The 27834-nt window shown below is 31.7% G+C and overlaps 1 protein-coding gene and 2 long non-coding RNA genes across 3 annotated transcripts in view; all 3 read left to right on the forward strand.

Annotated features, from left to right (window-relative positions):
• Nucleotides 1-21841, forward strand: part of LOC127719693 (uncharacterized) — a 47563-nt gene extending 25722 nt beyond the window's left edge. The window contains exons 2-3 of the long non-coding RNA XR_007990456.1: nucleotides 20986-21089; nucleotides 21801-21841. This is a non-coding gene — a long non-coding RNA (uncharacterized LOC127719693). The remainder of the gene's footprint in view (nucleotides 1-20985; nucleotides 21090-21800) is intronic.
• LOC127719686 (basic phospholipase A2 Cc2-PLA2-like) overlaps nucleotides 1-27834 on the forward strand; it is a 202494-nt gene that overhangs the window by 27444 nt on the left and 147216 nt on the right. The gene's annotated exons all lie outside the window — the stretch shown is intronic.
• On the forward strand, nucleotides 5332-8792 carry LOC127719689 (uncharacterized). Its single transcript, XR_007990450.1, has 3 exons — nucleotides 5332-5835; nucleotides 7707-7816; nucleotides 8673-8792. It is a non-coding gene; the product is annotated as an uncharacterized LOC127719689 (long non-coding RNA).

The following is a 27834-nucleotide window of genomic DNA, read 5'->3' on the forward strand; positions in this document are numbered from 1 at the left end:
AGATTTTTCACTTTTTGTAATCCACCAAACCCCGACGAAGAGACTTAATTTTCGTCCATCCATGTGTGAGTCTTATCGCTCGCCCGTAACACATTGTGATTTTCAGATGTGAATATGATAACTTATTGACCTTAATCCGATAGTTTAGTACTTGATAGGACTTCAAGGTTATACCGTCATTTTGACTATACACTTCGTTCAAGAAAATTATGGTCCTTTGACCATGTATAGCCTATTGTAACATACTTTTATACTTAGTAGTATCATTTTGTACCATTTGTAGTTGATTTTACTCTACTGCCATGTCAGAGATAAGTTTTATGCTTAAGTGAATGAAGTGAATGGTTTAGAAAATTTTGCCCTATTATAGCACAATGACACATTGCTAGTTTGATTGGACAATTTTGGCGGAAATCAATTTGGTATATTTCTTTCACAAACTTTAATCTAAAAATTTTACTTAAGAATCATTATACGTTTATCATCATCTTTAAATTCTTAATATGTTGTGGATACATGCTGATTTATTTTTCAATAGGACTTGACAGTTAATTGTAACGGATAAATGCTGAATCATATCCCATAGGACTGGACAGTGAATTTGTTGATGCATGCTTGTCTATTTTCTCATTGCACTTGACAATGATGGCAGAAAATCCAAAGCTCTGTACTATATGTGATCTACCCTCACCTTACAAAACCCTCAACAACAGGGTGTTCTGAATGTGACCAGGCATTGTGTGACGAGTGTAAGGTATATCATAGTTTATCCAGGGGAACACAAAACCATGAGACGATTAGAATTGATGATTTCCAGTCATTGTCTCAGTCAGTTACTATTTGCAGTAATCATTGTAGAACGCACAATGATAAATTTCAGATGTATTGTCAAACTCACGACTTACCTATCTGTCTCTTCTGTGTAGAGGAACATAGTGTATGTAAAGATGTTATTCATCTTAGCAAAAATACCAAAAACATTAAAACATCGGATACATGTAAAGATACAGAACAAAGTTTAGTAGATATTGCTGGGAATATAGATAAAATGGATGCAGCAGTTAAAGAGAATATAAAAGATTTAGGGGAACAAAAGGGATCAATTTTAGTGAATATATGTCGAGTACGACAGGAAATCAATAATCACCTTGACAAATTAGAAGCTAGCTTTCGAAATGAGGTAACCAAGATAGAAGACCAGTCTACCGGAAGCATGAAAGATACACTACAAATTTTGGATGAGCAGACAAGGGAACGTTTGAAATATCAACAACAACTTCAAGACATGAAGAAGCATGCGTCAGATCTTCAGACATATCTTGGTCTTCGTCAGATTTCTCCTAAAATCATAAAAATGGAATCAAGTTTGAAATCTATTATTGAGAACGGAAGCTTGGACAAAGTTTCACTTACCTGCTCCATAAACGAGTCGCTAAATGATATAACAAGAAACATCCAAACCTTTGGAACTTTAAGTGAGAAGAAAATCTCTACTAGTATTACTTACATTAGACAGAAAGATAAACAAGCTCAGATTATAGGAGTTAATCCTAAATCCATAGAAGACATAAAAACGAAATTGCTTCAAAAGTTTGATATTGCCTCAAACGAAATTAGGGGATGTGATATACTTCCAGATAAAAGAATGGTCTTCAGTGACTATAGTAGCTTTAAAAAAGTTATAGTTATCACTGACACAAACGGAAAGCAACCATTTAAGTTTTCCCTTGATCCATCTGATGCATTTGATGTTGCGTGTATAGATAACAACACTGTAGCTGTAACGTCAGGTTATAATGGTCGTCAAATAAACATTGTCGACATAAAGAGTAAAACTATTAAACAGCACATACCTACAGAGAATCGGTGTTATGGTATTACATATAATGAGGGATTGTTATTCTGCTGTGTCAATGGAAAAGGAATCTTTAGGATAAATCTACAGGATTCAAGTGTGAAGCACATTGTTAAAAATGATTTGTCCCTGATGTCATATGTGTCATCTTTCAATGGCAAATTATATTATGCACAAAGAGACAAACAAACGGTACATGCTGTGATATCGATGGGAAGAAAAACTGGACATATAAGGTCGATAGCATTTTAGGCAGACCTGCAGGAGTTACTGTTGATAATGAAGGGTACATTTACGTAGTGAGCTATCACCACAAGAGTGTTATCGTACTTTCCCCTGATGGTCAACAGTCTAGAACACTTCTCTCCGGACATAGTGAACTTAATAGACCTACCACGTTAAAGTTTGATAAGGATAGAAATTGTTTGTTGATAACAAATGAAAGCAACACTGCATTTCTTTTTGTCACATACCGATGAATTTCTTTCCTCGCCATTACTCATATAAAAATATATTTTCCTTACGACCGTGAATTACTTTGTATTCGCATTTCATTTCCGACCTTGTTTGATTTTATCATTTTATGTGGTTCGTTAGCCTATCTGGATTGCAGTATATTACAGTCAGTATTGCTTGTTATGATTTGTTTTTTTCCCTTTGTAAGTATGTGTTAAATATCTAACAGTTTTGTTTGGATGATAAGAAATGTTTTTGGAAGTTCTCGTTAGACTAATTACATTTTGTTGTCAAGTCTAGGAACAATGTAGTCGGAAAATTTCCATCAAACAATGCTTTGATTCTTTTTCTTTATTTGGCTGTATTTTATGTCCTTTTTGGTTCTATCAGCTCTTCAGCGTTTGTATTATGTTTTAGATTTTCAAACATTTTGGACTGCTCTACTTATCAGATCGGCACTTAAAAAACCTAACAAAAAAGACAAAAACACAAGGTACTCAGAAACTTAGAATTGTCTGGTGATCGTGTAGTGTGTTCCATAAACGGTAATATTTATACAAGAGGCACATGGTGAGGTACGGAAAGTTCTATATCATTAGTTTATTGAAAGTCAATTGATGATCTGGATACTAAAGCATACACCTTCATTACATTCATGACTTCTTAACTAATATTGACAAAGAACAGTTGGTTTGTTTATCATCAAGACTAGGTTAATGGTCATCTGGCAACTTGGTTTGTCTGATAACGACGTTGTATCATTAAATATTATTTAGTGCAACACAGATAAATATTCAACTATGTTAAAGCACCCGTTCTATATCGGGAATCTATACAGTAAAGGTCTTTGTTGATGCCTTAGGTTTTTGTCTTGTAAAGATCTAATGCTCCAATATTGGACAATTACAATCTTGACATATGGTATAGACACTCGTTTATTATTAAAAAATGAAAACCACACTTTATACATTTCATGCGTTGGAAGCAATTTTCTGGATTCACCTTCATCAGGAACTCTCAATGCCGAATATTTGAAACCAAGAATGTATAAGAACCGAAACAATTGAAGAGCTATATTACCAAAAAGGACCTAAAATAAAAGCCAAATTCATCTACGGTCAACTTTGCTTAAGGTTGTGAAACCTCAGTTTCGTAATAAAGTTGTAAAATACTATTTGCGAAGTAAGCGAAGTAAGCGTTGCATTTTCAAATCCCTGCAAGATATCCAATACCGAAATTAAGACACGAAATGCGACAAAGAACAAGAATGAAAGCCTTGCTCCTTTGATAAATTAGATATTTTATAGTTTTCCATGGGATTGTTTTTTGTCTCGAGTAAATTTATGCATATACTTTTCCTAGTAAACGAAGCTGAGTTAAAGGTTCCTAAAGTAATTACAAAGAACGAAAACATTGGCCAGCGGTCAGATCAGCATCTATTTATTTCTTATCGTTGTGTTATACCTCTCTTTATATTTGTATGTTCGATTGCTACATTTCGTGGTTTTCTGTTAAAAGTATATCTTATATTTTTTTATACCAAAAGCAATAAAAATTACGATAAACAAGATTAATTGGTTTTCGTATTTATTTTTGATAATCTGTTGAGACTATAATATGTATATACATTTGCAAGAAAATGTTTATGACATATTGTTTTGACTTATTTGAAGCACAACGTGTCTTTAGAGGTTGAATGGATACCCAGGGCTGAGAATAAAAATGCAGACTGTAATAGTCGTATCATAAACAATGATGACTGGGGTGTTGCAGTATATGTTTTTGGATATTTGGATTCCCTTTAGGGTCCTCATGAAATTGACGGGTTCGCTAGTGATCTTAACCATCGACTACCTGTATTTTATTCTATATATTGGAATGCACCTTCAATGGGTATTGGTCCATTCTAGATATTGGAATGCACCTTCAATGGGAATTGGTCCATTCTCTGTTTATTGCCACTGTATAAATTGGTGGTTTGTTCCCCAGTTTTGCCTATTATTGTTGAAAGTGTTTATGTTCATGCATGAGTGCAAAGCATACGGTTCTGTTATTTTACTTTGAAGAGATGGGCGAATTATTTGCCGTTTTTGTTTTAGTGTTTTATCAGAATAAAAGCGTGTATAAGAATTTTTAAATTTGCGTTATTATGATATAAATTTCAAGTCATCACACATTTCTATTTTTATCGAAAAAAAGCAAAACGGGTTTTTACCGAGATGGAATTGGTTAATTATTGTAAAGACCGACATAACGTTGTGTCCAGTTCGAAATTGGAATTATACTTGCAACGGAGTGACATTCAATCTGATCTAAATTGATATTTATTCAGGAATTTGTCGAAAGTGAAAGAAAAATTATTTTTTCGTTCATCAAATAAGCCTATAAGCTTTACTAGGATGAGTTAAATTTTCATAAATGCCTTTTCTTCGTTAGTTCGCGACATTCATAGTCTACGATATGGTGGTGCTACAGCGGAGGCGAGGTTTGGTGTTTTAGACAGATTTTTTAAACGCCATGGACGTTCCCAGCAAACACAGAACATTTTTTAAAAACATTTTTTAAATGTCATATGGACGTCTCTCACAAAATATTTCAATAAAATATCATTTAAACATAAAAAAAAACGTTTATTTTATTGTTTTTGAAATGTTTTATTTCTAACATTTAAGTAAAATGTTTTTACAACATTAACAAAATATTATTTGCTAATATCTTGTATTCATGTTCTCAAACATTGTTCTAAAATATCCCGTAGATATTTTATAATATAAAAAAATAATATTTACTTCAATTGGTATTTTATATTTTAACAACATTTAAAGTAAATATTTTCCAAATATCCAAAAAACATTCTGCAAAAAAATATTTTACAGAAAATATAGTTTTGCTATTTGCATAAAATGTTTTATAACGTAAAATTAAAATGTTTTACATAAAACATCTGAAAAATATCAGCTAAAAGTTTTCTATAAAATATTCTGACATACACAATGCTTAATAGTCTTACTGATATTTTATTCAACATTTTACGGATATAAAAATAACATTTTATTTAAACTTTATTCAAAACCCCACAAACAACGTTTTGTGGGATTAGCTCGTTTTTTTTTCAGGATAAGATATAGTACTACATTTCATCAATATCATGACAAGCAAGATACTATGGTTGAAATCCTTAATTGATATCTTGAAGATCCTTGAAGTAAGATTTTATTCCTTCTTATATTAAAATTCAAAAGAGTCAACATTAAATTAAGCAATAATGTATTAATAAACAATCACCTTTCTTTGATGTTTATTCATTTCGTTCGTGTATATTTTAGAAATTAAGAAATGAAAACTGTAACTGTACTAAGTTCAATTTTCGTATCGTTTATATGCCTTACGGAAAACCGACCTTTTCCGGAATCGACTTTTGTTTATCACCGGAAATGATTTTGAAATTTGAATTTCGAAACGAAGACAGGATATCAACAAAGAGAGCCAAGAAAATTGTTTGTTGCGCGATATATACTCACTTGGTAAGAATGATTAATCTGTTAAGATGAAACTTGTGCATTCATTGTGTGTGTTCAATCATAATCGGAACCAAATTACATCTGTTTCTGGAGGTGCGGATCAAGGTTATGAAAAAGGGGGGCCCCTGCCCAAGGCAAGCAAACGTTTGGAGTGATACTTGTAAATATTATAGTCTATACATTTATCTTATAAGTAACTCCATAAGGGGGTCGGGACCCCTAAATCCGCCACTGTTCAAGCATCTACGTACACCAATTATGAATTTGTTCATTGATAATCATATAAAAAAATTATAAGGATATGTGGCTTGTGTGTTTGATTGCCAATACACCTTATCGCTAATTGTCCGCCAATTACTGGCCATGGACATTACACAAAAGTTCCCGTAAAATGTTGACTTCATCAGTCAGGGGTACTACTTAAAGAAGTGATTTCAGAATCACTTCCTCGAGTGATTTTGGCTGTGAAATATTAAAAAATTTCACACAGACTTCAAAATCACTGAAACAAGAAAAAAGTGTTTATAACATTTTCTTGATATTTTTCCCACAAGCTTGTTTTTTTTATTGGTAAAAAGACAACAATTCCATTGAAAAAACAACTATGTACATGCAGAAATTGTCTTTTGCTTGATAAGCCTGACACTTTTACAGTTTTTTTAAAATATGCAAAAACTGGAATAGTTTGTAGATCAGGTCATAACCTTGAAGTAGATCATTCTAACTCTAAAGAAAACCAATCAGGTTACCTAATATTGTTGATCTTTGTCTGATAGTAAGAGTAGTTAATGAATTTTTGATTACAGAAAAATTCCCAAGGGTACTTTTGAAAGCTTTAGAGCACTAACTTACTGCCCAAGCGCACTGGTGAAATTAATATACAAAGAAAAAGGGATAATTGATTCATGTAGGAAAATTATAGAAAAGATTGTGAAAATATGGAAACTCAATGAAATTAGCATTTGAAGATCAAAGAAAACACTAAAATCACTTAAATAGGTGATAACTGAATTTATCAAATCACTGAAATAAGTGATGATGAAATCACTTGTTTAAGTAGCACCCTGACTGTTCATATTAGAAAATATTTGACACCACAATTGAAAGTAATACACCTTATCGCTATTTGTCCGCCATTACTGGACATCACACAACTGTCACAAGTTCCCTTAAAATTTTGACGTCATCATAAAAAATATCTGATGCCACAATGGAAAAGTGATTGTTGTTTGACGTCAAAAGTTCAAGCAGGATAGATTAGCGGGTCAAGTGGGAATAGCGATAAGGTGTATTATTGTATGACGTATGTTGACGTAAAAACTTCAAGCGGGACAGATTTTCAAATACTGAAATAGCGATAAGGTGTATGAGACAGCTATCCACCAGAATTTAAATGACTTGGATAAAAGAAATTATAGGTCACTGTACGGCTTTCAAAACTGAGAAAACCAATGCCATGTAGTCCACTTTGAAGCCTTGACAAACAAATGTTAAATTTTTCTCAACACAATTGAAACAAAACAACTAACTGCCTACATTAAATACACATTATGAAAAAGAAATTTGACAGACTTAAACCAACAACAACTATTGCAATAAGCATGACTCAATACCTTGTTTCCGAGGCACACAAACAAGTTACAATAACACTAATATAAGCACCATTTGAATATGTGGTTTTTTTTTTCTAGTAAAATCAGTGTATGTATGTATTTGCAAAACAGTAAATTAAATTTCCCTTAACAGCTTAATAAACATTACAAAGACTATGTAAGACTTCAGTACAAGCAAGCTAATATAAACTGTTGCTTAAAATTATATTTATTGCTTCATACACACAATGTACATACAATGTATCTTTTATTTTTTAACAGGAGCTAAAAGAAAAGCCACAAAGGACAAGTTCAATATGCAGGTTTACAATTTGGAAGTGGCGCAGGTTCTTTGGAATGTCTACAACCTTTCAGGAGAATTTTTTTTTGAAGTAAGATTTTCATACAGAATTACTGTTATTCCATATTTAATTCAAATATTTAGCATAAACAATGCATTACATTCAAGATTAAGGGCCTACAATACAGAAAAGATATCTGGATATTTGAATAAATTATTTTTTTTGTGACAAAATAGAAACAAGTTGTTTATTTAAATCAATCTTTTAGTCCAACAGTGTGCTTTCATAAACAACATATTTGCTTTCCTTTGAAGTATTTCAAATACATATACACAACTCATTTAATGACATCTGTGTGTTTCTCCGGAGTTAAGTTATATTATTATCATCATTGCGAAAACAATGCGTAACACTTCGATAAGGTATTATGTGCCTATAGTATACTTCTAGGACTGTATCATATGCCCTTAGATACAAATGACAAGTTATAAACTCTTACAGATTTAAACACTTAAAAAGGACAATAAGATGTTTAATGACATTATGTAGCAAGGCTTTTAAAGGCCCCTACATGATACAATGCATTTAATGAAAACTATAAAAAAAACAACAGCCTGATTTATACAAAACAATAAAGAAAAAAAAATATGATAGACAACAATCAACGAGTATAATAAAATAAGACTCTTGACTGGACACATATCTAGTCTAAAGTTTTTTATGTGGTTTTTATTTAATAACTAAATGAAGTTCAGCGTGGCATATTGCTCTCTCTCTTAACATGGTCAGCCATTTGTCGTCCCCTTCCGACACACTATCATCGTTATTTGTTTCAAAACTTTAAAGGGGAGGGGATGTATATCCTTCAGGCAACGTGAATTGTTCTATGATAAAGGAATGTGCAAGAAGTTTATATATGAATGCAAGATTAATTTTTTTTCTTCAGAAGCATGGCACAGCAAGAAAAAGATATAAGACACTACAAGACATTCCAAGTGATTTTGAATAAGACAATTGATTGACTTTTTCAATGTATTCTTAAATAAATCAAATAGTTGATGTAAAATGGTGTTTTGTTCTCATCTCTTCAGCCAATTATCAATGATTATTGACTTAAGATGTAACCCTGTTAGAAGTGTAGCGTTTTAGTTTAGAAAGAGAAGTTGTATTGAAAAATCTGAATTTGGAACACAATTTTTAGTCAATGTAACTTGAACTTAAAAATGTGTATAATGTTTGCATAATGTCCAATGGCATATATGTCATGCATGTTCAGGTTGACATATGCATGATGTGTATAAGATAGGTAATAAAAGTTGAGAGTGAAAAACTAAACATTATACCATTGTGGTTGGAATGTGGGCTTTCTTGAACTGTCTGTCGTCTGTCCACCTATATTTGTCGGATTTTGTCCAACCAATATTTTCATCACCGTTTTTCCCAAAACTGCTGATAAAGATGAGTTCATATTTAATGAGCTGCTTGATAGTGATGAACTGTGATGTGTGAACATTTTTGTATCTGGCACCTGTTTCCTGTTTGCTTATACATTGTATTTCAAAATGTTGATTGTTCTCAAATTTTTCATTACTTTAATTAGTAATGCTGATGAACAGAATGACTTCATATTTGGTAAGTGGCTTGACCATGATGAGTTATGTCTGCCATTTTGGATGTGTCAAATTTGTAGATACTTCATGTTTTTAGAGACTTTGAATTGTGAATTTCATATGCTTAGCTAAACAACTGATTTATTCTTGTTTGTATATAGAATTAATCACTGTGTATAAATTAATTTAAATAATGATTTGTTATTTAAAAAAGCAGGAAACTCAATCAAAAGTACAGAAATTTTTATATTGATATGATCTAGATATCAACCAAAGACATCTTCTTAAAACATTTTGAAAACATTTTTTAGGCACAGTCTGACTTGCAAGAAAACATCCAAAAAACATTTTTATAACATTATTTGATGTTCATGATGTTCTTCAAACGTTCAGAAAATATTTCTAGAAAATATTTTTTAAAAGATTATCAAAATGTTTTATACGCCATTGTTTTTCACATTATCATGATATTTCTTTAAAACATTTTAATTATATTATGCAAATATTTTAGAAAATATATTAGAAAACGTTTTAACGATATATATTCTACCATACATTTAATGTTTTTCTCACGTTTTTTTGTGATATTTTCATGACATTACACACAACATTTTGAAAACATTTTAAAAATGTTTTTGTGTTTGCTGGGTTGGATGTCGGACACTTCCAAGAATGGCTATGTGAATGAAAATTTTTTTATTAACCTTTTTTACTACGTTAATATTTATATACTTGATAAGGCAGTGTCAAAATTCGACTTGGGTATTTGGTATTAGTAGGTGTTATGTCTACATTAACGAGCAGTTTCATACCAGGATAACAAAGATCGAAAGACTTTAAATGTACCGTTGGTGTTAAAAAAAGTCAGAGTAAACGGCCTTACTTCTTTATTCAGCATTTGTTTAGAGCTTGATATATTGGATAAACATCAGTTTATTGTTCAAGACGATACATTGCTTTCTAAATGTCTTTCGGTGACCTTTGTAGTTGGGCTGCTGTTTCATTGACGTAAGGGCTACACATATGTCTTATAATTCTTATTCTTGGATGCGTCTTAGGACGGGCTGTTGTAATTTTTGTTGTTCGGCAACTAAGTCATTAAGATTTGAAATATTTACAATAAAGCAGAAAAAAAAACAAACCAACAAACAAAAACAATTTAGTCTATTTAGGCAGAATAATATAAAACCCAAACGATTACTACAGTGACAATAACTGACTATCAAACTGGGGATAAATGATTTATCCGTATTTGACATCGATTAGAGTGTAAAAATATTAGACATTCATTTGAAAATGCTACGGCACATTGAACGTCGATTTGGGGAACAGACATCGATCTGAGACTATTTCAGCTAACTTTTTTGTTTCAATTTACATCGAACCCGTATACTAAATTTTTCAATAATGAGCATAAAACAACAAAACTATTTTAGTTTTTTTTTATCTTATAATGCTATCAATTATTTTCGAATATATTTCCTTAAATGCAAGTTAATGATAAAATTAATTGTGCAACTTTAACCAAGGTCCATGCTTGATATCTCCGTCGTTGATACAGCATATAAAGTAATTATTCCAGATAAATCTATTTAAGTTGTACTAAAGACAAGCAAGATTTGTCTTATATATTGAAATCCATAATATACTGACGGACTTTGAAAACGCAACAACACTTTTGTGTACTAGTGTATGCCTACCGTACGTTTTTCGGATTAGAAAAAAATATTACCTCACTTAAATTACCTGATATGATTGGACATTACGAATTATTAACGTCGAACTTTCTTGACGATGTATTTGAAACCTATGTATGATTTGTTTTAGGTTTTTATCTCCGTGAAACAATACTTTGAATCAATACCAATACTTAAATCTGTAAAAAAAAATGTCGTGTCGTATATTGCCCAGACTCAGCAATAAAATATGTATCAGACCATACGAATGATGGAGCCAAAAATAAGATAACTTATAACTTGCTGTTGCTAGACAATTTTATATTCATTCTGTGCTGTTGCTAGAACATTTCATATTCATATGCAATATTTCTTTTGATTAAAAAATCGACTCCTTAATGATGATTTTATCTCTGTTTTGCCATTAACTTCAAAACGGTTAAAAGACTAATACAGCAAGATAGGATCTACAATGCAACATCAACAAAGTTGTCAGTTGAATGGTTATTGAAATGATCGTCATTGAATAAGGACATTTTGCCCCTGTTGGGCTATTTTTTTAAATCCAAAATATTATAGATAGAAAGAAATTATGCATGTAATGACGTGACTACAGACACAGGTATAGCGAACAAGCTAGTTGGCATGTAAACTTGTCCGTCAAAAAAGGAAATTATGGAAAGAAAATCGTTTCTATGTAAATATAAGTACATTTGTTTGTTTCGCATTTTGAAGTGTTGATGAATTTAGAAATTATTAAAAAACTGAGGTTCCAACTGCATTAGGCAAAGTTGATCTGACATGGATTATCCTTTTTATGTCCCTTTTTGTCATATTTCTCCTCACATATTCAAGTAATTATCCTTGGCTTAAGAATTAAAATGTTGGTGCTAAGCGTTCGTGATGAAGGAAAGAAGAAAAGCTAATCGAACTCACCAAATTTATGTAAACTGTTATTTTCATTTTGTAGTGTGTGCGCAATGTAATTATCCTTTATGGTGCATTCACGGTATATTAGAATTCTGTGATCATTTATATAAATATCATGTTATAATAATATAAGACCATGTAAAAAACAGGAGACAAATGGAAAAAAGGAACGCAGTTGGTATTTCATGACCTTTTCCTGTTAAAACCTCGCACTGTGAGAACAGACAATATTGGATCCGTAATTCCAGTGGGATAAAAAGGTAGACTATACAAGTAGCGAGTAGTATGTTTGACAACAAAGAAAATATAGGTACAAAGTAAGAATAACAAAAACATGCATAGATTTAAATTTCTATATATAACAAAATAACAATCAATGGTAAAGCAATACGTTCTGTTTTGATTGTAGTAAACTTCTTTCTTCTTCCATAAACTATTCTTTATGGTGTAATTATTGAGTAGCATGTGTAATCTTTAAAAAGAGATTGAGGTAATATCACCTGGCTTTGATTCCCCAATACCAACAAAATCTGAAGAGTATTTATCAAAAAAATAAAAATATAAAAAACAAAACAGTATTTACATATTTTCCCTAAATCAAAAAATCGGGGAAAATTTTTTTCTTTATATGGGTGTTGTGAAAAAAATAATCAAGTAACCTGCAAATGTTTATTGTATCTGTTTATATATATGTGTGTATTTGTAACGTAACAATTCACTAATTTAAACTACATAAGCTGTTTTAATGATTCTTAACGACTGATCAAATATCATGAACTAACTAAAAGAAATATACAAAGTGTGTTAATAGTAACAGATATTTGAAGCCGTATATTATAACTTGAAAATGATTCTTAATTGAAATATATTACAGGAAACAGGCTTTTCATTTTTCATCCAAAAATATTACAAATTGATAATTTTTGAAGATATTTTATGTAGGCGTTATAAAAGAAATCAAGTTACATGCAGATCTTGTATTATTTATATTTGACATTTGTGCATGTGTAACAATTCACTAAATAAAACTACGTTAGCTATATTAATGATATTTAACGATTGGTCCAATGTCATGTTTTACGGTAAAAACAACAGTAATCTAATACCAACAGATATTTGAAACCGTATATTAATGTAACACATGCTGACTTCACATCAGTCCTACTCTGTAAAATTTTATCAAAATAACATACTATTTTCCCCGAATTTATCATCAGGGTATTGGGTTTATTTCAAACTATAATTTTAGTTTTATTGAACTCTGGGTAATTCGAGACTGTTCTGTTCTTTTAAATCTATTTTGATAAAAAAAACTGATTTGTCCAAATATGTTATTTGAAGAATGACTTCCGCGTTCTTTATAAAAAATATGTTTATATTTCTGTGAAACAATCAATCAATACCAAAGTTATTGTAAAGTGAATTAACAGAAATACTATTAATGACGTCTTTACACTAAATCCACTGGGTGTTGAATGTGTACTGATTGATATTTCAATCTTAGAAACATATTTTTTTATTAGTTGTTATTGGCTATTTATATAGTTAAATACAGTTTCAATTCAGGGTTTCCCCTGGGTCAATTTTTATTTTTCGCCACCTCTTTAGCCAAAACGATATTTTGTTCGCCACTCATTAATATTTTTTTTATTTCGAACTTGTTTGTTTTCCTTCTTTCTTACAAAAAAAATCCGGTTGCAGCAGTGTCGTTTCATTTATTATAATTCTACATATCTTGATATCCTACATTGTAATAAATGAGCACTCAATCAGACCAAAATTTTCTTGAACTTTATTAAAATTACTGTAAAATTTGACTTCAGGAAACACGGGATTCATCTTCAATCAGTTTAGTGGATATTTCCTGTCTAGTTAAAGGACAAAGAATAAAATCAGAGATTTGTGTTACTTTTGAATATCTTCTTTAAACCAATAGTTTTCTTTTCCAAACCATCTTTAAAAGTAAAAAATGAGACGTGAAACTGTGCATGAAAAAGGTGCGCCGCTAATTTTTATTGCTATCAAAGTTGTAAAAACAATCCTTCATGTGACAAGTGACGCCAATTTACCACACATTTTCATAAAACAATTTAATTAACACCTTTATCTTGCTTATCATTTAGACCATTGTTGTCGATTGCTATCAATTGTAATCAGCTGATTATTGATTTTCTGATAACATCGATACGAGTTCAAGGTTAAGTCCGAGTATTGGTAAATCAGGGAAATAGTCCGAGAAACCTGAAACAAACTTAAAAAGAGGGACGAAGTCGAACGTTATACTGACACTAGATAAGTTGATAAAATCAATACCTCTGTTGATATATTTAATTTTCAGAAAATGATCTTTCAGTTTATGATCTTTTGGTTTAAGGATATGAGGGAACATCCTATGGTGACAAAAAGCTGTAATAATTCGCGTACATCCATATAGTGCATGGGATAAAACGAGATTGTGTCACACTCATTGAAGTAATCTTGTTTTGTACATAAATCAGGCCGTTTGTTTTCTTGTTTGAATTGTTTTACCCTTATCATTTTAAAGCCTTTTATAATTTGCTATACCGTATGGTGACCTATAAATGGAACTTCTTCGTCATTTGGTCTCAAACGAAAAGTTAGCAATCATACCACATCTTCTTTAGTTTGATACATACAAGTTAATAAATGCGTTGTTAAGGTTATGTACCAGCTGTAATAGATTTTGATCCAAAAATTTGACTTGCATATAGAAATATAGTTACATGAGTTTCTCCCGTTCTACAGTAGCTCCATACTTAGGGTCGTCTGTTGGTTTAGAAGTTCGAATGCATAAATAATTAACCAATTTCTGTCGATAGGAGACATCAATTGGTATGACCTGTGCCTTAAGAATGCCTCGCTTCCTAAATGTAGAAGAACCCTATCAATAACTCTTGTAGGATGACATATTTCAAGGCCATATGTTTGCTCTTACCCCGCATACTCCAGTCCGAAGTTTCCAGTCCACTTTATCGGACGTTCAATGAACAAAATGCGACCAATCATTCGATCTGAGCTTGACATTACGTCATAATATAAGCCATGTGATTTCCAATGGATAAAACAGCGAATAGTCTGAACATTGTCATCAATAAAACTATTGGATACATCATAATCGCTCTTCGAATATTCAGAAACATTTATTATTTGTTTATAATATATGAAATATGACTATTTTCCCAAGGATGACTATCTTCTTTGATACACTACGGTCTCTCATCACCATGCACTAACCCTCTGAGTCGAAAGCGGACATATATGTCCACCACCCAAGGGGACACATGTGTCAAATTCACATAGTTTTGCAATATAACCGAGTAGAACTCAGTAAATAACCGACATAACTTATAAATAAGTACTCAGTTAATGAGGTCCTGTCTATAAACGGTACGGATGCGTCTACCTACGAATACAGTTTAACTGAGTTTTCCATTTCATTAGCCCTTTTTCACTCATAATCAGACTCCAAGATATAGGAATGAGATTTACATATTTCTAAATAATCTGAATATAAATGAATGCTAACTCATTGTTAGCATTAATATTTATGTTTATAATAGATAGAAGATATACAACCAAATGACATGCGGACAACACTCGGTTCTGGAAAATCCTCATCAGGAGTCAATTTAACATAAATTCCTACCACTAAAGTTGATCGTAAGTATACTGAGCTGTTCATGACTTACGATCAACTCTAGTCGTAGGATTTTTTGTGAAACTGATCACAGGTACGCTCGTGGCGATAGTTTGGAATGATACAAACACAAAACAAATCAAAATATAACAAAGAAAAAGGGCGTAATTGAAACAACCAAATTAGTATCAGATCAACTTTTTCGGAGGCAATTTGGACCTAAGTTTTAGCACAACAAGCGGGAACCAGAAAATAGTAATGAAAAACGAGAATCGTAACAAATATTAAGGTAGTATACTGAGGAACAGTTTATGCATCATACATTAACGTTAAAATTTGAGGGAAGGGTCGAGCGCTCTCATGCATGATTAATTTTAATCCAAGACGTCATTATAGACACGGGCAAGGCACACAAGTTTGGAAATATACAAACCGTAAGTAGATATAGGGATGGGACAAAAGGAACATCACTGTTTAAAAAGGGAAATTTAACTAAAGAGTACGAAAAATCGTCTCTTTTGTTAATTTGATATATTTATTAGTTTTTGTGTTTTTGTACTTTCTTTGCAATTAACGTCCAGTTTTACTGTAATAAAGTGCCATTGAATGCTTAATATATAACATGTATAACTCGTTTATTCATATCAGTTACAATATTATAAAGTAAAAAAAAAAATTAACAACAAAAAAACAGTTGGTATTTGATGTACTCAAAACAAACTGGTTTGTCGATAGTATACGAATATCATGCCATACACTCGCCTTACAAGCTTAAAATAAGCGTGCAGATGAGATTTTTATGGGATCCATAATTCCAATAAGAAGAGAAAAGGGACATATGCGACCTGAAACTATAATGCTTGAATTCATAAAAATCTAGGGATAAAGAAAGAATAAAAAAAATACTTGGCATAATGTAAGATTTTCTATAATACAAAATTATAACCAATGGAATATGTTATTTTTTGTTTGTAGCTAACATCCTTCGCTTTCCATATGTTTCTCTGTGTGCAGTTACTATCTTGCTCTTTGACGCATATTTTGAATTTTGTCAAACACATTTCAATTTTAGGCAACAGTAGTTTACCTACATGTATGTTCAAATCTCATAAACCGATTAGGAAGATAAACCAAGGTAACAAACAGCAACTTAAAGGATCGCATGAACAGCAAAAACAAGCTAGATCTAGTGCGTCGGCATTTTAAGTATGTATAATTATGTATGCATTCATCACCCGCAAGGCGATTCCATACCCAGTCAAAATGTTACAATTTGGAAAAGGACACAATCTGTAAAATACAGATTAGACAACTATTCTATTATCTACAGATCTAAAACTGTGAAAACTTGGTGCTAGAGAGTTGAGACACTGACATATCGTATCGGTTAATTAATACGTGATGGTGACCGTATAACTTATGTAGTGTAGAATTCAGTAATTCTTCCTCATAACTCTGTTGGAGCAGTTTTTGTGTAAGGAGTACAACCCCACTGATGAGGTCTGTTTAGTGTGAACATGCACGAGCGTATCGTATCAATTGAGATATGTAAACACCGTTCGATGGGGAAGAAAGTACTGCTGAGAATGAGAAGTTGACATTTAGAATGTTGAAATCATAAAGTTTGTCATAGATTCTAGTATGAAGTCGTCTATCTGTGTCAACATCGAGAAAATAGTCATGATATGAAACTAATCTTCTACTTTCGATAGTATTCCTTGAGGTTCAATGGAACATATGAGACGCAAGCACTTACTCAAATGGTAATTATTGAAGTACAAGACATCATCATTATATCTGACAGAAAATTAAAGAATTTTGCAAAATATTTTTGTTGTCTTTTAGCAGGTTTAGAATGAATTCTCCTTCGTAAGAGTACAAACACAAGTCGACTTGTAGAGTTGCAAAGTCGCCGACAACCTATATGATTGAGAGAAAATCCCATTAAAATATTTAAATTTCTTCCATTTGAAACCCCGCTAAAAACAAAATTGGACTGGGTTCTCCTGACCCAGCTTTTCCCGGTCTAACATCAGAATGCAGTAGTCTCCTTTTTGCGACCCTATATAAAAATGAGCAGAGGTTCCCCCTTACCCAGCCTAACTATGCTGGTCTGTAGGACATTAGAATAATAATCCTGCTTATAATTTTGTTTTGGAAAAAAAATGATATTAACACTCTTTTGTTAGTGTGTTTTCCATTCGTTTGATGTGTTTAAGCTTTTGATTTTGCTATTTGACGAGGGACTTTCCGCTTTGAATTTTCCTTGGAGTTCGATTTTTTTGTTATTTTACTTTTTTTGTCCTTAAATAACTCAAAATCTTCCCTTCTATAACCCCATTTCAAAATCTTTATGGAAGGTATATACATACTAGCATGCAATTAAGGTTATTCATCAATTAATATTTTCATAAAGTGTAAAATATTACAAAACATATTTTGTTGTAGGACAAGAATAAACCACCCCCTTCTAAGTGTCTTTCAAAGAACTCCTTAATGGACCTAAATGCACGATCGAACAAAATTGAACATGTAAGGCTAACATACTGTAGAAGTGCATTTGACAATCAATTTCTTCGAATATAACGGAAACGTTACGGTGCAGAAAGTGAAATCAATAAAGAAATTAAAGAAGAATAGGAAAAACAACTACCATTATAATAATAATTATGATAATAATAATGGATTGATTGTTGTTTGCTTTATGTCCAGTTGCAAATATTTCTTGCTTGTTTAGGACCACAAGAGTAAAGAAGAAGAAGAGGAAGAAGACGAAAAAGAAGAAGAAGTCATTTCAACAGATATTATTTAAATAGGCGTTCGGATAAAAAGTTAAAACAGATTACCCTGAAATTTTTAATCGTATCTTTTTCTGAAATTGTCTTATTTTTATCAATACACCAAATAAAAGTTCATTAAATAAATATTTTAACTAGTGTTAAATTTGCATGTTTAACTCTTTAAACAATTAGTTTGTATCTAATACCAAAAGAATTTGAAACCGTATATTAACATAACATATGCTGGCACCAGTCATTAAAATATTATACAATTTTCCATGAATTTATCATCAATGGTTTTTGGTATATTTACCTGAAGTTGAAATATTATTATGTTTTTGGTAATTGTAGACTTTTTTATTTTTGGCATCTATTTGGAAAGTATTACTTTCACATTCTTTGAACATGATATGTTTTTGTTTTTATTTTTGAAACTTCAATCGATAGTTAAGTTTATAGAGAACGAATTAATAACAATATGAACATAGTAGTAAGTTCTTTGGATTTCTATAAATCTAAAAGGCCAGAACTGTTTAAAGGTAAAATTTCAATTTATTCATTTCTTGATCAAAGTAGGTAGTAAGAAATATCAAATGCTCTATCTAAACATTGTTTTTTCATTCATTTTAAGGCGAATTAAACGTAATTGGGTGGTCTCTTGGATTGTAATAAATTTTATATGCATTTAGTAATTAGAAAAAAAATATTTGTTAAGAATTTATATTTCAGGAGATACAATCGATATACAATGCATGAAAAAGAACTATATCTTGATAGATAAAAAAAAATTCTCAAAATTTCTAAGAATTTTGCCTCACATTTGTCCATCTTGTTTCAGTTGAAAGTACGCTGGTTTGAGGTGAGTTATAGTGAAATATTGATATATTTATTATTACCGTCAGAAATTTGGTATTGAATATTTTTAAATTGATTAATTTGAATGATTAAAATAGAAAAAAGAAAAAAATTATCTGAGAAAAAACAAGTTTTTAACGTTTCCAACGGTAATTAACCACTAACATAATTCAAGACAACCGCAAGGGCTAACTGCGGTATAGACATAGTATCACTTATACCTCTTTAGTCCAGCAGAAGACTCATGTTGATGATAGTCTGTTTGGTAGTTATGAATCTATATTAAAAAAATAACCATATGCGATCAAAATTGCGACATTAAGTCCGATGCACCAGTGTCGGGAGAGTGATATCTGAAATCATAACTCCAATGTCGCCTTTCTGCAATAAATTTTTCGATTGATTGCATCCATTTATCAGGGTGTCGTTCTAGTATCTCTTTTAAAACTTGAGGTTAGTTGTTTCAATTTCACAGCAATAAATAGTACATCTAGACTAAGAGGTCACCATTTGGTTTTCAAACAGACAATTCCTATACAATATGGCAAGCTTTTAATCGGCCCTAGTATAGAAAATTTATCAATGAATTTAACAGAGATAGGCACAGATCTGCCAATGACGCCTATTTCCTTAAAGAACAACAATATAATAAAATGGCAACAATGGATATGTACAAATACTGTTTACAATAGTATTGTATTAAATGAATTAACTATGTTGATTACGTTATTGCATGGCATGTCTTTGAATCTTTCTCTGACTCTCAACAGAAGAACGACTTCTGTGAGAGTAGAAACTAAACCTTTTCATTTCGGGAAGAAAAGCTAATTGCAATGCCCGATATGGTATAAAATCATTTATCTCGCTGTAGAGACGGGCCAGGATCGACTAACACCTATTAAGGAGACGTTCGCATTTTGGCAAGAAGTTATATCAAAAGTTTTGTCACAATAATAGCATGGAGTTGATCTAATTTCAGATGAATTTTCTATTTACTTGTCTTGTTGCCTGTACCGTATGCTCATGTATTACGGGTAAGTATAAGATAAAGTACATTTTTAGTTATGTTATTATCATATCTTGATGTTGATTGAGCATCGAAACCCGAGATGATCGGATAGCAGATCCAATCCTATATAAGCTGATCAAGTAACCTTATAAGTAAGCATTTAAAACATGCTGCAGCCCAGTCATTTGCAACATTTCAAGGTGGTCTTGGTCTATAATGTATGATGTAATTTTCCACAGTCAATCAGGACACTTAACAGTTGTCTCATTTATTTTCTGACGAAACAACTGCCATGATGACGTGCAAATATTTATAAGTTTCAGCTATAATCTGGCCCCTAGTTATCTTTAAACTTATTGCGCCCTCTAACTAACTCTCAATCATGTATTATAATAAGAGAAACAGATATAAATATAAGTGTTACTTTCATTTGACAGTCGGTTCACGCATAGAGAAGAGAAACTTAGTGCAGCTCCGAAATCAGATAAAGCATGTGTTTGGATCTAAAAGAGTTGGAGAACTAAATGGTTATGGATGTTATTGTGGCTGGGGAGGAAGTGGAAGACCGGTAGATGGCGTTGATAGGTAGATTTATCATACTTATATGATAGTTTATCCATTTTCAAATTGATTTTGTTCACTCCAGAAAAGTTCATCAATTTTCATTGGATCTTATGATAATAATAAATTGCTTGTTTACATTTATTGTTTTCAAGACGAAATAATATTTTCTTTTTTTAGATGTTGTCAAGCTCACGATAACTGTTATGGCAGACATTCTAATTGCTCCCCAAAATGGGAATATTACTCGTACTCATTCCAGGGGAATACCATGATATGTAGAGGTAACTTATATGTTTTACAAATAAGACTAGAGAAAATAATATAATAAAATAAAACAAAAAGATCTTAACGTTACGGAAAAGTGTAATAAATGAATTAAATGCTTTTTTCGTAATTGTATAGGGTTGTAAACGCGTTGGTCGTGCTTCGGTCAACGCTTTTACACCCCAAAAAGAAATACAAAAAGAAGCATTCAATTCTTAATCTTAGTGCCTACAAAGGACATTTCAATAAATATGAATCACAAAAAAGACAAAAATAATTTAAAAAAATTTAATTAAAAATGATCAAATGCAAATCCAAGCCTTAAATATTCATTTCGATTAGATATGAATTTAAACAAAAGTCCGGGAGCTTCAAGGGGAATAGGAACTGAGTTGGTTTTTTAAATTTGTCGACTTAAATTTTGTGAACTTTGTTTCATTCAGGGAAGAAACTGTTGGTAAATCTCTTTATTTCGTTTCCTATCTTAAAAAAACTTTATTAAAGGGAAGTAACGGCTATCTTATTCAATAACTTTGTCCGGGTTAGGTAACAACTGTTTCTTATTCGAATATTTTGTTAAAAGGGGATAACAATTTGTTAATGGTTATAATTTGAATTTTACTCGTGTGTAAAGAATTGACGAGGATTGCTATAAATATATAAGTGTGTTTCATATTACTATCATGTTGAACTGCTTAAATTTTCAGAACTATTTTCTTTTTTTTTAGATAAATTTGGATCGTGTGACCGGAATGTCTGTATGTGCGACAGGGATTTTATTCACTGCCTGCGAAGGAATACTTTTAACCGTAGTAATATGGATCGATGTTGAAAATGACGTTCATTTAAAAGTTGTCTAATAAAAATATGATATTCAGTGTTTCAAATTTTATTGTTGATGGCAGATCTCTGATACGGTTTCTGTTTTATTTATTTACAATTTCTATAGATGCAGGACGACTAAAAGCTTAACATATTGTACATACAATCAATACTGTTGACAACTGTAATTTGCCCTGTACATGTGTATTGGTTATTTATGTCGTTCGGTCGCTGTCCCAATGACGTTTATTATATTTCTGTAAAATGTCTGTTTACCTATTGGCTAAAAGCATAGGGAAATAATCGATTGTATATTATTCATCTTCTCCTTTAACAACCATTTCGTACACTAAGCTAGTTAACCTTACACAACGAACAACACACAGTCTATCCGTCAAGGCACAGGCATGACATGTGGTGGGGTTAAACCGCTACCGCCACACCACCCGGATTCACCACCCACCACCCACCAACATAGCCTATCTACACCGTATATCGTGCAAGATAGACGCACAATAGTAAAACTGCACAGAATGTTGCCCTCCAATGACTGTCATTTGTGTCTTTGGGTTGCTGTCTTATTGACGTATACCCCACATATCCTTTTGTTCATATTAAAAAACCAGAATAATGACATTTTGAATTTTTTGTTGCTTTGACACTTACTACTCATACCCCTTTATAATTCATATCGGATGATACATGGTCTCTATTCTTTTGTTTTAATTCGCTGAATTCCGATTGTTTTCACAACTATGTTCGTATATGATGAAGACACTTGCGATTGAGTTATGTTGTCCTTGACATGTCTCTCTTAGTTTTCTTAGTGATGTTAGCTTACTGCCTTATCTTCAACATTTCAATTAAAATACCTTATTTAAGGGGAGTTAAAAATAGTTTCACATTGTATTGCACTTTTTATGTTTCTATGTTATAGATCGAGATGAAATATAAGTTAAAACATAAGTTAACGTGCTGGTTTTGAAGGAAAATGAGGGTAAAATAACCACACTGTTGTTATTCAAAAGCTCTGATAAACAGGGAAATACATTTACATTTTCACAATTTTGTTTCTTGTCAAATCTTGATTGAATTTTCGTGTTTAATGCAATTATTAGGTTGAATTTGTGGACATTTAATGATTAAATGAGTTTTACAACCTTTTTGTATTGTCATATTCTTAACATGTTTTATAAGTATTTTGTAATGCATAAAGGCATTTCCATTTCGTTACCTTGTTTGTATTTTAAGAGACAATTCTATCAACTTTTCCTGACCATGAACTTTCCCAAGCTGTCACCTCATATTAAGTTTGGAAAGTTGGAAAGCTAAATCTCAAAATGTTGTAAGATTGAATCTTCCCATAAAACTCACTAAACCACCTTTTCATAAATCCCCTTGATAGATGCATTTGCTATTTTTCAATTAATTCAATGTAGACATGCATGCATATACATACATCTTCTCAGACATTGAATCTTTACAAAAGTATTTTAAAGTAACTTAAAATCTGGTAATCGACCTCTGAAAACAAATAGTTTAGTGGTTTAGGAAAGTGGAAAACAGTACAGAAATTAAATTTTTGATACTTTAGATATAACAATCTGTGAAAAATAGTTAAACCAACTTTTTCACAATTTCCATCTTTGCTTTGCTTTGGTTTCAATTAACTGCCCACAAAGCTTACAGTGCTTTGATTTAAAGTTATTTGGAGAATTGATTTATGTATTTTTGGTTTAATTTATCCACACTATGTATAGACTCTGTATTTGACGTTTTAGAACTGGCACATTGTATATAAACATGTCTATTATCATGATTATTGAAGACTGCGTGTTGCCCAGTTATGTATTTGGTTATTTTAGTCGCTAGGTTGCTGTCCCATTGACGTATACTACACATGTATTCATGATAAAATCTATTTTCGCATCAAACACTGAGTATTTTGAAACAAACATTTGCTTAATCAAACACTTTACATATATGTTGGACTCCGATCCACGACCAGTTTTAAATCGACGTCCGTTTCTCATATCGTCCTGTATCTGACATCATAATAATTTAAAATTGCAAATCGACGGCCGATTTATGCCCTCTAATCGATATTCTGTTCTGAAAGCGACGTCCAATTCATGCAGACTGATCCCGCATGACTTATCAAACTTATCAAACACAATATAATAATATTTAAAAAAATGTATAAAAAATTATTTTCACTATTTTATCATCAAAATATACAGGAAATGAAATTAATTTCAAAATTTGGTATTTATCTGATCCTTTCTTATGAAAATAACTCTACATAATATTGTTGCTATAGATTGCCGATTTAGTTATTTAGTCCAATGGAACCTCGTTGTATCATGAAGAGGTAGGGTGCATGTCTCCTGTATATGTTTTACTCACGGGGGTAAAGATCGGAATGCATTCGTCACAACTCGGCCGATTCCGTACCTTCATATAACGGATAGAAGGAGAGTAGCGGATTCACCCGAGGATTGCCGATTGGATCGGAATGTTGTTGAAACGTACCATATTTTTAAAATTGAATAGTTCGAAAATATTTAATCATTTTGTTTTCGCTTATAAAACAAAAAAAAAAACCAAAAAAGGTATTTAACGTTTATCACAATTATAAAAAGCCTTTTGAAAACAATGTTGCAAATTTTATATGTCCTTGTTAAATTTAGCATCGAAGCAAATTTTGGAAGGAAGAGGAATCTATTTGTATCCGAAATACAAGATATAGCCTTCATTCCGATAGATTTTTGTTTTATAACCTTTACTCTATTTCATGTGTGTATATTGATTTAGGTTCCAACAATATTATATCTTATTTCAAAACAGGTCATCTAATTATAAAACGATGAAGGTAGCCCATATTAACCATAAAATGTATAAGAGGTACATCGTTTACCAAAAAAAGAAGTAATGCTGTTTATTGTCACTCGAACACACATTAATTCATGTTGGTAAGCGATGTCCTTCGATGCAAAATTTGACAATTACATGTAAAATTATGTCCTCAACATTAACATGTAACGCCGAATAACTTTTTGACTATTCTTGGCCCTACTCCAAATTAGAAATTTGGTATAAAAATTCTTTCAACATAATTATGTATTGAATAACATTTGGATTTTATGGAAATACGTAAAATTGTAAATCAATCTTTTTATATGATATACTCTTTAGTATTCAATTAGCGTATTACTAGTGGAGTAGGTTTTGATACCCTCATGGAGCATCTGAGATCACCCATTGTTTTTGGTGGAGTTCGTGTTGCTCAGTAATTTTCTGTGTAGGGTTTTGTGAACTTGTTTGTCTTTTCGTCGTCTTAATTTGTTGACATGGCGTTGTCAGTTTTACTCGACTTGCCAGTTTTTAATGCCCCTTTGTATCTTTTAACCGGTAAAATTCGTCAAACCCCCTTGTCACAATCTATATAAATTGTTGTTTTGAATTATCTGTAGACGTTTATTTTGTTATTTTATGTCCAGCAGTATACCATTAAATTTTTATTCACTAAAAACCCATGATTGAAATGTTTCTATGACCAACTCCGTGTCTTACACAGCATTTATCCTTTTAGAAAGAATAACGGTATGATGTCATGATGATGACAGATACGACGTCAGAAACCGTAGTTTGACGACGTTTCCTCAAATTTTGTGAACAACGTGAGTAAAAATTCTAATACAATTACGATGTTTTATGTTTTACATTGAGGAAAAATGTTTAACTTGGAAAGGAACTACATATCTATTAAAAATTATGTTAGTAAATATGTTTTACAGGTGTTCAGAAATGATATCGCAGAGTAACTAAAATGATCTTGACTGTTATTTAGCCATTATTCTTGATTTGTTAGCACAAAGTAAAATTTTAACCGGACAACACAGTGAAGACATACTGCTATGTTTTTTAGCGATGGAAAACGTGGACAGAAAGCAATAACATTTCTGATGTCCATATTTTACCAACCAAACCGTGATTTGTAGCTTTGTATTTAGCTTCTTAAGTGCAGATTTCTGCGACTTCTATATATCTAGTCCCGTATAGTATAAAGTGGGCGCGCTCGATTATTGGTGCAGATCTCCTACCGATTTACAAGGGGATATGTACAACACGTTATTTTGAATAGTTAATCTTTTTTCACAACGTACCATTTGTATATGTTTATTATGATATGCAAGTTTTATGCATGTATCAGAATTATTAAATTTGCGCTATTATGATATAAATTTCAAATCATCATACATTTCTATTTTTATCGAAAAAAGCAAAATGGACATTTACAGAGATGAAAATTGGTTAATTATTGTAAAGACCGACATAACGTTGTGTCCTGTCCGAAATTTTGAACTATACTTACAATGGAGTGGCATTAAATCTGATTTAAATGTGTATATATTCGGGAATTTGTCGAATGTGAAACAAAAAAATCATTTTTCGTTCACTAAATAAGCCTGTAAGCTGTACAAGGATGATAGAAATTTTCATTGATGCCTTTTTTCCGTTAGTTCCCGACATTAAATCGTACGGATTACATAGTCTACGATCAGGTGTTGCTACAGCCGAGGCGAGGTTTTGGTGTTTCAGACAGACTTTTTAAACACCATAGACGTTGGAAGTCGGACACTACCAAGAAGATTTAGCCGAACGTATTATCGTTTCTCAGAAATTGGGAAATAACTAACATCTTTTGTTTTAATTTACATTTTGGACTTTAAAAATTTTATATATATAGTAGTAAATAGCTTCCCGTTCTTCGGTATCTATAAGTCTTTTTTACTACGTTTATATTCATATACTTGATAACCCAGTGTCAAACATTTTCAAACGGAATAGCTCATCCTAATTTTTACGGGGATGTTGTTTACCGAGCCCAGAAATTTAGACTTAGCAATCCTTTAAATAAACTGATTCTAAAACTTAACAAATTCAGCACTGTAATTAGATCTTTGAATATTGTTTTCATTGGTATAAATATTAATTTTGTTATCAGTAAATTAAAACCTTACTAAATATTGTAGTTATACACATATGCACATTCACGGTACTACAATTTGTCGATACCTATATTTTGGCATTGCACAAGGTCATGTTTTTCTCTGACTGTTAATGACGTCTTTACACTAAATCCATTGGATTTTGGATGTGTACTGATTGATATTTAAGTAATAGAGACATATTTTTTAATTAGTTATTGGCTTTGAAGTAGCTGTCAGTAACTGCGAGTACTCTCAGATCTGTGTTTTGTGTCTTTTTGTTTTGTGGTGAGGGATGTGTAAATACCCTGCCACGTCCAGTCTGTGTTTTTGTTAAAAGTTTTCTGCTTTTTATAGATCTGATAAGTTAAGTCCTTTCCAACTGATTTGTATAGCTTGTTCTTATGGTGTACTGTTACGCCACTGTCCCAGGTTAGAGGGGTGTGGTTGGGTGACGCCTTCAAACATGTTTAACCCCGCCACATTCTTTATGTGCCTGTCCCAAGACAGGAGCATGTAGTTCAGTCGTTTTCGTTGGTTTATGTCTGCCATATTTGTTTTTTTTTTGTAAATTGTTTTGTTAAAAATTAGGCTGTATTTTTTTCGTTTGAATTATTTCATATTCTCATGTCGGGATCAATTTTTCATCAATGAGCATAAAACTACAAAACTATTTAAGTATTTTTCATTGATTTTTCAAAAGTCAAGTAAATGTTGTCATTTATTTACAAATATCATTCCTTAAATTCACGTGAATAATAAAATTATCTGTGCAGATTTAACCAAAGTCCTTAATTTGATATCTTCGTCGTGTTTTGGTACGCCATATAAAGTAATCTCGCCGAAGAAAGCTATTTAAGTTGCATTAAAGACATGCAAGAAAATGGCCCAATAACAACGAAAGATCCAGAGGCACGTACAAACAGTGTATCGTTTATTTTCATCTGTA

This window comes from Mytilus californianus, unplaced genomic scaffold, assembly GCF_021869535.1.
Source record: "Mytilus californianus isolate M0D057914Y unplaced genomic scaffold, xbMytCali1.0.p SCAF_11, whole genome shotgun sequence".
Taxonomy (NCBI): Eukaryota; Metazoa; Mollusca; class Bivalvia; order Mytilida; family Mytilidae; genus Mytilus; species Mytilus californianus.